This window comes from Saimiri boliviensis, chromosome X, assembly GCF_048565385.1.
Source record: "Saimiri boliviensis isolate mSaiBol1 chromosome X, mSaiBol1.pri, whole genome shotgun sequence".
NCBI lineage: Eukaryota > Metazoa > Chordata > Mammalia > Primates > Cebidae > Saimiri > Saimiri boliviensis.
Window position 1 is genome coordinate 42510022 of NC_133470.1, and position 12713 is coordinate 42522734.

At 43.2% G+C, this 12713-nt stretch overlaps 1 non-coding gene across 1 annotated transcript; it reads right to left on the minus strand.

The window, feature by feature from the left end:
• Positions 1 to 377: 377 nt before the first annotated feature.
• On the minus strand, positions 378 to 445 carry LOC120366700 (small nucleolar RNA SNORD77). The gene has a single exon (XR_005581278.1). It is a non-coding gene; the product is annotated as a small nucleolar RNA SNORD77 (small nucleolar RNA).
• Between the last annotated feature and the right edge of the window lie 12268 nt (positions 446 to 12713).

Here is a 12713-nt window from a genome sequence, read left to right on the forward strand (position 1 = left end):
GCTGGTTGTGAACAGAGTGATATGGAGGGCACAGCAGGAGCTGGGAAACAAACAAGGAGATGGCTCCAGAAATAGACATGTTGGTGTGCCCTGTGGGGCATTTCACAAAGTATCAACCCTTTCTCCCCCTCTCAACTATTTTTATGTTTATTTTTGCAAATTTATAAATAGAGAAAAGTGTACCAGATGAGATGCACCCCAACAGTACCTCTAAATCTAACAACTATTCCATTTATACTCTCTAAATATAATTGTTGCTTCCATTTTGGTTTAGATGCTTCCAGCCTTTTTAACTTGTAATATTTCTTTATTTTGAAAACTGTGGTAAAATACAGATAATGTAACATTTACCTTCTTAATTATTAAAAAATTGCCCCAGATACATCAGACAAATATTAAATCTCTTGATTATTCAATCTGCTGAACTATGCAACTATCATAGTACCCATTGGCCGGGCACCTGTAATCCCAGCACTTTGAGAGGCCAAGGCGGGCGGACCATGAGGTCAGGAGTTCGAGACCAGCCTGGCCAATATGGCAAAACCCTGTCTCTACTTAAAATACAAAAATTAGCTGGGCATGGTGGCAGGTGCCTGTAATCCCAACTACTTGGGAGGCTGAGGCAGGAGAATTGCTTGAACCCAGGAGGCGGAGGTTGCAGTGAGCCAAGATCTTGCCATTGCACTCCAATCTGGGCGACAGAGCGAGACTCCGTAACAGCAAAAAAACAAAACAAAACAAAACAAAACCATGAAGAACATAGTACCCTTATAACCATTTTGAAGCATACAGTTCAGTAGTGTTTAGTGTGTTCACATTGTGCAATGAATCCCCAAAACTCTTTTCATTTCCCCAAACTGAAACTTGTTACACATTAAACAATAATTTCTCATTCCCTCCTATCTCCAACCCTCAGCAACCACCTTTCCAAACTATTTTTTTCTCAACTGTAAAATAGGGGCACTATTCCAAAAGGATTATTCTGAGATTTTAATGAGTTAAATGTCATGAACTGAATGTTTATGCCCCCCTCCCAAATTCAGATGTTGGAATCCAAACCTTCAATGCGATGGTATGAAGAGATGAGCCTTTGGGAGGGGATTAGGTCCTGAGGATGAAGCTCTCAGGAAAAAGATTAGTGCCCTTATAAAGGAGTCCCCAAAGAGCTCTCTAGTTCTCTTTCTGCCATGTGAAGCTACCAGGAGTAATCCGTGGTCTGCAACTAGCAAGAGGGCCCTCCCCAGAACCCACGCCTGATCAATTTCTCCCCTCCAGCACTGTGAGAAGTAAATTTCTGTTGTTTACAAGCTACCCAGTCTATGGTACTTTGTTATACGCCCCAAACTGACTAAGACAATAATGTATGTAAATTGCTTGCTATAGTGCTTCATACACAATTAAGTGCTCAGCAAATGTTAGCTATTATTATTAATGATTCTGTCTTAATGATTTTTTTGAACGCAACATGAATTAACATGGGTGAAATTGGGTATATAAACACAAAGCCTATAATTAGAGAAAGATGAGTAATAACGAAGTGACCAACAAGAGACCATATGTGAAAGAGGAAAAAGGAGGATGAATATACTTACCAAGGTCTTATGGTGGAGACAGGGAGTTAGGATGCATGTCCTGATCTACCTTGGTTTGATTAGTGGTTGTATATGAGCCTTAATTTCCACTTGCTTATTTCTTGTGGGCAGAGGCTTAAGAGACCTGGGCAATTTTCCATTTGTCTGATGCAGAGGTGGCACATAACAGTAGGTTTTTGTTTAGCTTAATGTAATGTAAAGCATGTTATTTAAAAAGTGAATTAGGCCGGGCACAGTGACTCACGCCTGTAATCTCAGCACAGCACTTCAGGAGGCCAAGGCGGGCGAATCATGAGGTCAGGAGTTCGAGACCAGCCTGACCAACATGGTGAAACCCCATGTCTACAAAAAATACAAATAAGTAAATAAATAAAAATTAAAAGTGAATTAGTCTTCAACCTTTATTAATTGGGATTTTCATGTAAAAATCTGTATTTCAGGCTTCATTCACTTGGAAAATCTGCTAAAAAGTGGACCTCATTTAATTGAGGCAACAATTGGCTGGACTGTATAGATGGCTTCATCTCAGCCCATGTCGCTCAATTATGTTACCTGCTTAGCCTCTGAGGAAGGTGGTTGGTAAGGTTAATCAGGCAACTTATATTTTACGTATAATTGAACTCATATTCCCAATAAATGATCATCACCACTATCATGACACATACTGACAATTCTACCTTTTCTAGGAAACTTGATATCTTGGCTACAAATGTGTCTATAGATTATGCTCTCCCAAGTTAGTAGCTTCAAGAACTGTGAAAGGTCTAACTTTTTTTTCTTTAACTTTTATTTTAAGTTCATAGGTATATGTGCAAGATATACAGGTTTGTTACATAGGTAAACTTGCATCATGGGGGTTTGTTGTATAGATTATTTCATCACCCAGCTATTAAGCCTAGTCTCCATTGGTAATTTTTCGTAATCCCCTCCCTCCTCCCACCCTCCACCGTCCAAGAAGCCCCAGTGTGTGGTGGTCCCCTCTAAGTGTCCATGTGTTCTCATTGTTTACCTCCCATTTATAAGTGGAAGGATGTGGTATTTGGTTTTCTGGTCGTGCATTAATTTGCTAAGGATAATGGCCTCCAGCTCCATCCATGTCGCTGCAAAGGACGTGATCTCGTTCTTTTTTATGGCTGCATAGTATTCCATGGTGTATATATACCACATTTTCTTTACCCAGTCCATAAGATTTTACTTGTAAACAAACAAGTTAGTTTAGCACAGTTTTATAGATGCTAGTGAAGACAGGAGACTCCAGGGCTAGAGACATAGAATAAGGACACTTCATTCCTCACAGCAATAGCACTAGCCATAGCATCAGCATTTGTACTGCTTTCCTAAGCCTAATTCTTACAGGGCAACACAAAGAGGACCAGATGACACCTGCACATGTGTGGGCTGCATTATAAGAAAGGAACCCTAAGTTTAGGGAGCTCAAATGTTTTATAATGGTCCGTAAGCATACTTGACCTTTGCTCTAGAGCAAGCTTTTCCAGCCCATGGTCCATGGGTCGCATGCAGCCCAGGATAGCTTTGAATGTGGCCCAGCACAAATTCATAAACTTTCTTAAAACTTGATTTTTTTTTTTTTTTTTTTTTTTTTGAGACGGAGTTTCGCTCTTGTTACCCAGGCTGGAGTGCAATGGCGCGATCTCGGCTCACCGCAACCTCCGCCTCCTGGGTTCAGGCAATTCTCCTGCCTCAGCCTCCTGAGTAGCTGAGATTACAAGCACGCGCCACCATGCCCAGCTAATTTTTTGTGTTTTTAGTAGAGACGGGGTTTCACCATGTTGACCAGGATGGTCTCGATCTCTTGACCTCGTGATCCAGCCGCCTCGGCCTCCCAAAGTGCTGGGATTACAGGCTTGAACCACCGCGCCCGGCCAAAACTTGAATTTTTTTATGATTTTATTTTTAGCTCATCAGCTGTCGTTAGTGTTAGTGTATTTTATATGTGGCCCAAGACAATTTTCTTTTTCCAGTGTGGCCCAGGCAAGCCAAAAGATTGGACAACCCGGCTCTGGAGGGAGACATTATCTTTGTTATAATGGACCAATCAATAAGCCTGCCCTTTGCTCTGAAGGGAGACATTATTTCCATCTTCTAAGGCCGTTTGCTATATAAATATTCTACAAAAGTTAGTCTGGAACAAAGGCGGTCAGTGCCTCTGCTTGTAAGATGCGCAGAAACGCCAAAGACCTGTGGAGAATTGGCCCCCAACACGCACCCGGCACCATTTGCCCTGTCAACTTTGACTTCACTTTAGAACAAGTTCGCACTTACTAAAAAGGGAAACCCTGTTTCTTTACTCTCACACTTCACTCTGACACCAATGTGTGAAAGGTTTTTCAACACCAACCCATTCTTCAACTTTTTCCATACCAACTGGGTATCCTACAATTAAATTCTAACATGAACTACCTGGAGTTAATGCAGACACCATAGGTTAAAGGCTCAGTCCCACAAAACTGCCCCCACTTCAGATGCCAATCATGAGAAATGGGACCCCAGATAACCCACACTTCTACTCAACTTGGCTACATATTGAAGATTCCCACAGGTTTAGTAATTTACTATGGGCTGGGTGCGGTGGCTTATGCCTGTAATCCCAGCACTTTGGGAGGCTGAGGTGGGTGGATTATTTGAGGTCAGGAGTTCAAGAACAGCCTGGCCAACATGGTGAGAACCTGTCTCTACTGAAAAAAAAAAAAAAAAAAAAAAAAATTAGCCGGGTGTGGTGGCGTGCACCTGTAGTCCCAGTTACCCAAGAGTCTGAGGCAGGAGAATCACTTGAACACGGGAAGTTGCAGTGAGCAGAGATCATGCCACTGCACTCCAAACTGGACGGCGGAATAAGACTCCATCTCAAATAATAATAATAATAATTTGCTATGACAGCTCACCGAACTCAGGGAACCACTCACATTTACCAGTTTATTATAAAGGATGTAATAAAGGATTCAGATGAACAGCCAGTTGAAGAGGTACATGTGGTGAGATCTGGAAGGAAACTGAGTACAGGAGCTTCTGTGCCAGTGGGACTTGGGGAATGCCACCTTCCCAGCATGTGGATCTGTTCGCTGATCCAGGCACTCTCTGAGCTCTATACTTTAGGCATTTTAATGGAGGTTTCATCATGTAAGCATGATTGATTATTAACTCAATCTCCAGGCCCTGTCCACTCCCCAGAGGATGGGGGTAAGGCTGAAGGTTCCAAGCATCTAATCATCGCTTAGTTTTTCTGGTGACCAGCTCCCATCTAGGAAATAGATGGGAGTCACCTCCTCAGATCAAAAGATATTCCTATCACCCTAAGACATTTGTGTCAGGAACCAGGGTCAAAGACCAAATATTGGAACAAAGGATGCACCTCGCACCCCATGGCTCAGGAAATTACAAGGGTTTTAGAAGCTCTGTGCCAGGAACCAAGGGCAGATACTTTATTTATTTTTTTATTGAGACGAGGTCTTGCTCTGGAGTGCAGTGGCATGATCTCGGGTCACTGCAAACTCCTCCCCCCAGGCTCAGGCAATCCTCCCACCACACCCCCCGCACAGTAGCTAGGACCACAGGGATGTGCCACCACACCTATCTAATTTTTGTGCTTTTAGTAGAGATGGGGTTTCATCGTGTTGCCCAGGCTGGTCTCTAACTCCTGAGCTCAAGTGATCTGCCCCCCTCAGCCTTCCAAAGTGCTGGGAGTACAGTCATGAGCCACCATGCCCAGCCTATTTATTTATTTTTGTGTCACACTAACCCAAAGGAAACAAACAGGGAACATTATGGATGAAGTATATTGAGTATTCATTTGCTTCTTAAGCAAATACTTATTACATACTTATAATGATAAGAGATGTGCTAGGCCCCGGAAATACAAACTTGAAAACAACCCACTCTTTCCCTTCAAGGTGCTCACAATCTAGTTTGTAAGTGAGGCAAGTAAATTGGCAATTACAACACAGTGCAACAAATGCTACCCGTGGGCAAAACAGGTCCTGGGGTGTAGAGAAAGAGAGAAAAGGCTGGGCGCGGTGGCTCACGCCTGTAATCCCAGCACTTTGGGAGGCCGAGGCAGGTGGATCACCTAAGATCAGGAGTTCGAGACCAGCGTGGCCAATGTGGTAAAACGCCATCTCTGCTAATGCAAAAAAAATTAGCTGGGCGTGGTGGCGGGCACCTGTAATCCCAGCTACTCAGGAGGCTGAGGTATGAGAATTGCTTGAACCTGCGAAGCGGAGGTTGCAGTGAGCTGAGATTGCACCACTGCACTCCAGCCTGGGTGAGACAGCGAGACTCTGTCTCAAAAAAAAAAAAAAAAAAAAAAAAAAAAAAAAAAAGAGGCCGGGCGCGGTGGCTCAAGCCTGTAATCCCAGCACTTTGGGAGGCCGAGGCAGGTGGATCACGAGGTCAAGAGATCGAGACCATCCCAGTCAACATGGTGAAACCCTGTCTCTATTAAAAATACAAAAAATTAGCTGGGCATGGTGGCGTGTGCCTGTAATCCCAGCTACTCAGGAGGCTGAGGCAGGAGAATTGCCTGAACTCAGGAGGCGGAGGTTGCGGTGAGCCGAGATCGTGCCATTGCACTCCAGCCTGGGTAACAAGAGCGAAACTGTCTCAAAAAAAAAAAAAAAAAAAAAAAAAAAAAAAAGAGAGAGAGAGAAAGAAAGGTGGTTTCCAGGAGGAGTAGGAGTAAGAGGGAATGAGAAGTGGGGGAATTAGCTCAGGATGTCAGGCAAGAGAGGAGAAAGAGGGAGGTTATCAATTGATGGAATATGATGAGAAATTTGGATTTACAGGAAAGCAATGTAGGAATAGCCCTGGAGGCAGAGAGAACAGTTAAGAGGCTTTTGCAAGAGTCTGGACATGAGATAGTGCTGGCTTGAAATGAGAAAGTGGCAACAGAAATGGAGGGAAGAGAACACAGCTGAGTGATATTGAAGAGGTATAGAACTGATCGGACTTGGTAATGAACTGAATGAGGCAATAGGGGAGAAAAAGGAATTTGTGCTGCCCAGCTTTTGTCTTGGAAAACTGGGTGATTGGTGATGGCATTAACTGAGTTAGAGGAGAGAGAAGGAGGACCAGGTTTTGGCTGAATATAACCAGTAGGTAAATAGACATATAAGAATCTTATGCCATATAAATTCAAGATATTATTTTTTAATTGTTAGTATTACATTAATGCACTTTATATTTTAAAAATTAATTACTTCAACATATTAGATTATATGCAAATCAATAACTATCAAATACTATATATAGGAAGCACATAATGACTTGTACATAACTGACAGAGAAAAGTACAGCTAAAACATGCTGTGTGAGCATCCATTAAGTAGGCAACTCACAGACCTGAATTCAAACCCGGAGTACTTAACAGTGTGCTCTCTTCATACTCGAGTAAATCTTTTAAGGAAAGGAAATAGCACTTCATTTTAAGTCAGGGTGCCATTTCCACTGTAATTGCGGCTGACATATTGCTAATGCACCAAGACAATTTGCTATTAAAAAAAACCCAAAAGTTCACTGTATTACAGTTCATAATCACTAGGGCTTTCTTTGTGAAGCTCTTAACTTTTAAAAAGCTTACATTTACCATCCAAATGCAAAGAGAAAATAGCTAATTTTGCCTGTGATGTTGTCATTATTACCAGAACAAGGTAAAATTCCAAATTGTTAATGAACTGAGTGAATTTTTTTTTTTTTTTTTAATATGGAGTCTTCCCCTGTCACCCAGGCTGGAGTGCAGTGGTGTGATCTTGGCTGACTGCAACCTCTGCCACCTGGGTTCAAGCGATTCTCCTGCCTCAGCCTCCCCAGTAGCTGGGATTACAAGCACGTTCCACCACGCCCGGCTAATTTTTGTATTTTTTTTTCTTTTTTCTTTTTTTTTTTTGAGACAGAGTTTCGCTCTTGTTACCCAGGCTAGAGTGCAATGGTGTGATCTTGGCTCACCGAAACCTCCGCCTCCTGGGTTGAGGCAATTCTCCTGCCTCAGCCTCCTGAGTAGCTGGGATTACAGGCACGCGCCACCATGCCCAGCTAATTTTTTGTATTTTTAGTAGAGACGGGGTTTCACTATGTTGACCGGGATGGTCTCGATCTCTTGACCTCGTGATACACCCGCCTCGGCCTCCCAAAGTGCTGGGATTACAGGCTTGAGCCACCGCGCCCAGCCATTTTTGTATTTTTAGTAGAGACGACGTTTCAGCATCTTGGCCAGGCTGGTCTTGAACTCCTGACCTCATGTTCCACTCGTCTTGGCCTCCCAAAGTGCTGTGATTACAGGCGTGAGCCATTGCATCCGGCCCTGAGTGAATTTTAATTTGGGGACTTTGTAAGAAAGAAACATTCCCCATTAAATACTGCATATTTATTTATTGAACTAAAAAAAATGAAGTGCTTCCCACCAAATCCTATAGTATATGTTTGTCACAATCAGTGAAAACAGAAATGGGTAGGACCAGGCATAATTGGATACCAATTGTCCCTTCATCCATCACTAATGTTTCCAATCTGTTAAAGTCACGCTTGCCTTTTTCTCGGCTATGCTGTGATTCTTATTTCCCACAGACTAATCGTGAAAGCAGTGACAATAGTAAGCTTCTACTCATCACTGTTCGGTCCTACCTTAGTTACAGCACCAAATGAATACCGAGGAAAGGAACATTGTATTATCTCACTGATACAGCAAGACAAATCACTCCAATCAGATCAAATGCAAAGTTATAGTTCAGACAATCACTGTCTTAGACTTTTCATTTATATGACTTTTCTTTTCTCTAAATTTCAGCTACAGTAGGACATATCTGCAGTATTTCCACTGTTTAAAAGCCACCACTATAGGAACATTTTGGAATGCTAAATATTTGCTTCCAGCTTGACATTAAAGATGGCAAGTTTTCTCCTCCTGAAGAATATATTACAATCATTTACCTGTAAGCTACATTTCTTCAAATGCTTTCCAATCCATTTTCCCTGAGAACATAAAACCAAAGGTGAACAGCTCTTGGTAAATTATCACATGGTCCCTGGAATGAGGTAACGATTGAAGAAAAAGGGAGGGAAATGTTCAACACTCGTCTGCATGTTAGTGGGTAATCAAATATCATTAATTATCTCTTTGATATACTGATTTCCTTTCTTTTGGGCATATACTCAGCAGTGGGATTGCTGGATCATATAGTAGCTCTATTTTTAGTTTTTTGAGGTATGACTGAGACTGGTTTTCACTTTGGAACCAACCAACGATTGCATTCTTCAGCTTTTCTAGTTTCCTCACTGAAGTTGAACAATTTCATGAAGATGAACACTGTAAGATATCTGATCTGTTTCAATCAATGCCAGCTACAATTCCGGGGATCATTCCATACAGAGCTTGCCAGGATTAGGGTAAAGCATCCACATCAAAATCATTATTTCTTTTATGCCTGGAAGCATTAGCTTCTGATAGGCCTCCAGATTCCAGAGGCTTAGCTGTGATTATTGTTCTGGTCTCATTTGAGAGCATGATATGTCTGGGGAGGCACAGAATCTTCAGGGCTTGAGTTTAATAGGTATAATTATTAGAACAGGTTTCAAGAACATAGTGTAAAAACAGAAGAAAATGAGGGACAGCAGAGCAAAATTTAAAGATATCATCATCATGTGTTCTTGAGGCCCAAAGCAGAAGTCCTTTTTTTTTTTTTTTTTTTTTTTTGAGACAGAGTCGCGCTCTGTTGCCCAGTCTGGAGTGCAGTGGCACCATCTTGGCTCACTGCAACTTCTGCCTCCCAGGTTCAAGCTAGTCTCATGCCTTAGCCTCCCAAACAGCTGGAATTACAGGCATGCAACTACCACACCTGGATAATTTCTGTATCTTTAGTAGAAACGGGGTTTCACCATGTTGGCCAGGTAGGTTTTGAACTCCTGACCTCAGGTGATCCACCCACCTCAGCCTCCCAAAGTGCTGGGATTACAGGCCTGAGCCACCGCACCCGGCCCCAAGGCAGAATTCAAAGTGCACTTACACGGGAGAGCAAGTCAAGTCTACTTTAAGGCTGAGGAGAGGGTCATTTGAAACTTGAGGGGAGGGTTCCAGTGGCAGGTTGCCCATGGGAAGGCTTCAAAGGGTCAAGGCAGCAGGAAATGGTGGAGACATTCACAGAGTGTGATAGGGAAAGACAAGTGGAAAGGCAAAGAAAAGTGTATGAAACGTATTTGTCCATTTGGGAAATTTCCCCTGCTTCAGTTCAGAGCCATTAGAATATTTTGCAGTGTGTCATGGTTCTAGATACGGAGTGGTCACTGCTGTGGCCTGTCAGCAGAGCTTTTTTTTTTTTTTTTTGAGATAGAGTCTGGTTCTGTTGCCCAGGCTGGAGTGCACTGGTGCGATCTCAGCTCACTGCAACCTCCGCCTCCCGGGTTCAAGCGATTCTTCTGCCTCAGCCTCTTGAGTAGTTGGGATAACAGGGGCATGCCACCACGCGCAGCTAATTTTTGTATTTCTAGTAGAGATAGGGTTTCACAATGTTGGTCAGGATGATCTTAACCTCACAACCTCATGATCTGCCTGCCTCGGCCTCCCAAAGTGCTGAGATTACAGGCATGAGCCACCTCACCCGACCAGTGAGCAGAGCTTTCACAAGCAGTGGGGCTCATTGATTACTTATTAATAGTAGTAGAAGTAGTAGAGACAGGATCTCACTATGTTGCCCAGGCTGGTTGGTCTTGAACACCTGGCCTCAAGGGATCTTCTTACCTTGGCCTCTCAAAGTGCTGGGATTACAGGCATGGGCCACTATGCCCGGCCTGATTTTCTTTTCATGATGTCCTATATGCTCTCCATGTTTCATTTCCTTCAGTTGCTCCAAGGTTACTCTGCGCTCTGTACCTGAGATTTCTGCCACTTAAAAAGACAACCCAGCCCAGCCACACAGGCAAGGCACTCAAAGGTGGACTGACTTCTTAGCTACCCCAAACTGCTAAGGACTCAAATGGGCCCAAGTGAAATTCTAAGGCACATTCTGTAGCATTTTTTCAGACATCATCAGATTCACTCTAGAACATTAAGCAATCCATTTTAACCGTGCATTCCTCCCGAGACAAAGCATGTGTCTATAAAAGGCCCCTGCTGCTCAGAGAGGGGAGGGCGACCTTGCAGCATACAGAAACCAATAAAGCACTTTGAGTCTGGCAAAACCCCAGCCCATCATGGCTCCACAGATGTTACTTTTAGTTTAAAAAAAAAAAAAAATCGGATGCATTTGCCATGGGAACAGCAATGGAAGGTCACTCTCTTCTGTACTTATTTTTATGTGTGTGGGTCGCTGAGCCCTCATCCTCTTCCAGCCAGCTCTCTTCAAGCAACCCCCTCATTCCCATGCTGTCAGCAATGTCTGTGCCTCTTCTTTCAGCCAATTTCAGCTCACCCTCCAGCTCCTCCCTTGCCCTCCCTTTGCTTCTTCTATTTGAAGGGCTGTTAGTTTAACAGAAGCTTTTAGGGGAAAGGCAGTGAATATTGTTTTTGCAGAGGCAAAATCAGTCTTCCCTGTGGGCTGGACAGTGTCGCAAAGGCACAGCTGGTCATAAAGGGCACTGGTGCAGGAGGGAGGCAGGAGACCTGGGTCTAGCCCCAGCTCTGTCCCCAAACGGCAGGGAGAATAGGGACAAGCCACTCTCCTTTGGGCTCAGGCTTCCTTGTCTGTAAAACAGGGAAGTTCCCTATTTGTAGAAACTCAGGAATATTGTTCATAATCAAAAAAATGAGGCCGGGGGCAGTGGTTCACACCTGTAATCCCAGCACTTTGGGAGGCTGAGGCGGGTGGATCACCTGAGGTCGGGAACTCAAGACCAGCCTGACCAGCATGGAGAAACCCCATCTCTACTAAAAATACAAAAAATTAGCTGGGTATGGTGGTGCCTGCCTGTAATCCCTGCTACTTGGGAGGCCGAGGCAGGAGAATGGCTTGAACCTGGGAAGCGGAGGTTGCGGTGAGCCGAGATCGCACCCTTGCACTCCAGCCTGGGCAAGAAGAGCAAAACTCCATCTCAAAAAGAAGAAAAAAAAAGAAAGAAAGAAAGAAAATGAGGTTGGAGGGTTGGAGACATAGTTGTCCTGAAAAATCATCCTTTTCTAAAGCCTGAAATTAAAATAGTACAATTTTTTAAAAAAAATTTTACAATTACTTGCTTGTTAGAAACAAGGAAAGCAACTTTCTTTCTTTCTCTCTCCCCCCCCACACACACTGAGAAAAGTCAGAATTATCTAAAATCTCTTCATTCAGATTAAGATCATTCTTAGGAGATCTATCAGTGTCGTCCTGATAAATCTTCCTTCTAAAGGCACTGTGCCCAGAGAAGTCTTTAGGATTCCAAAGTAACAGATAAAAGTTTGAACTGCCTATGTTAATTACAGCATTATTTACAAAAGCCAAGATGTGAAATTAACTAACTGCTCATTAATAGATAAATGGATAAAGCAAATGTGGTATATACACAAAATGGAATGTCATTCAGCCTTAAAAAGGAAGACAATTCTGTCATTTGTGGCAACATGGATGAACCTGGAGGTCATTATGTTAAGTTAAATGAGCTAGGCACAGAAAGACCAATACCTCATGTTCTCACTCATAGGTGGGATCTAAAAAAAATTGAACTTAGAAGCAGAGAGTGCAATGGTGGTTCGCAGGATCTGGGGATGAGGGGCATTGGGGAGGTCTTGATCAAAAGGCAAAAAGTTTCAGACAGAAGGAATGGGGTTTAGATTTCTTGCACAGTATGGTAACTACAGTTAATAATAGTATATTATGGCTGGGCATGGTGGCTCACATCTGTAATCCCAACGCTTTGGGAGGCCGAGGTGGGTGGATCATAAAGTCAGGAGTTCAAGACCAGCGTGACCAACATAGTGAAACCCTGTCTCCACTAAAAATACAAAAATTAACCAGGTGTGGTAGTGGGCTCCTGTAATCCCAGCTACTCAGGAGGCTGAGGCAGGAGAATTGCTTGAATCCAGGAGGTGGAGCTTGCAGTGAGCCAAGATTGCACCATTGCACTCCAGCCTGGGCAACAAGAGTGAAACTCTGTCTCAAAAAAACTAAAACTAAAAATAAAAACACAAAAATTAGCCAGGCGTGG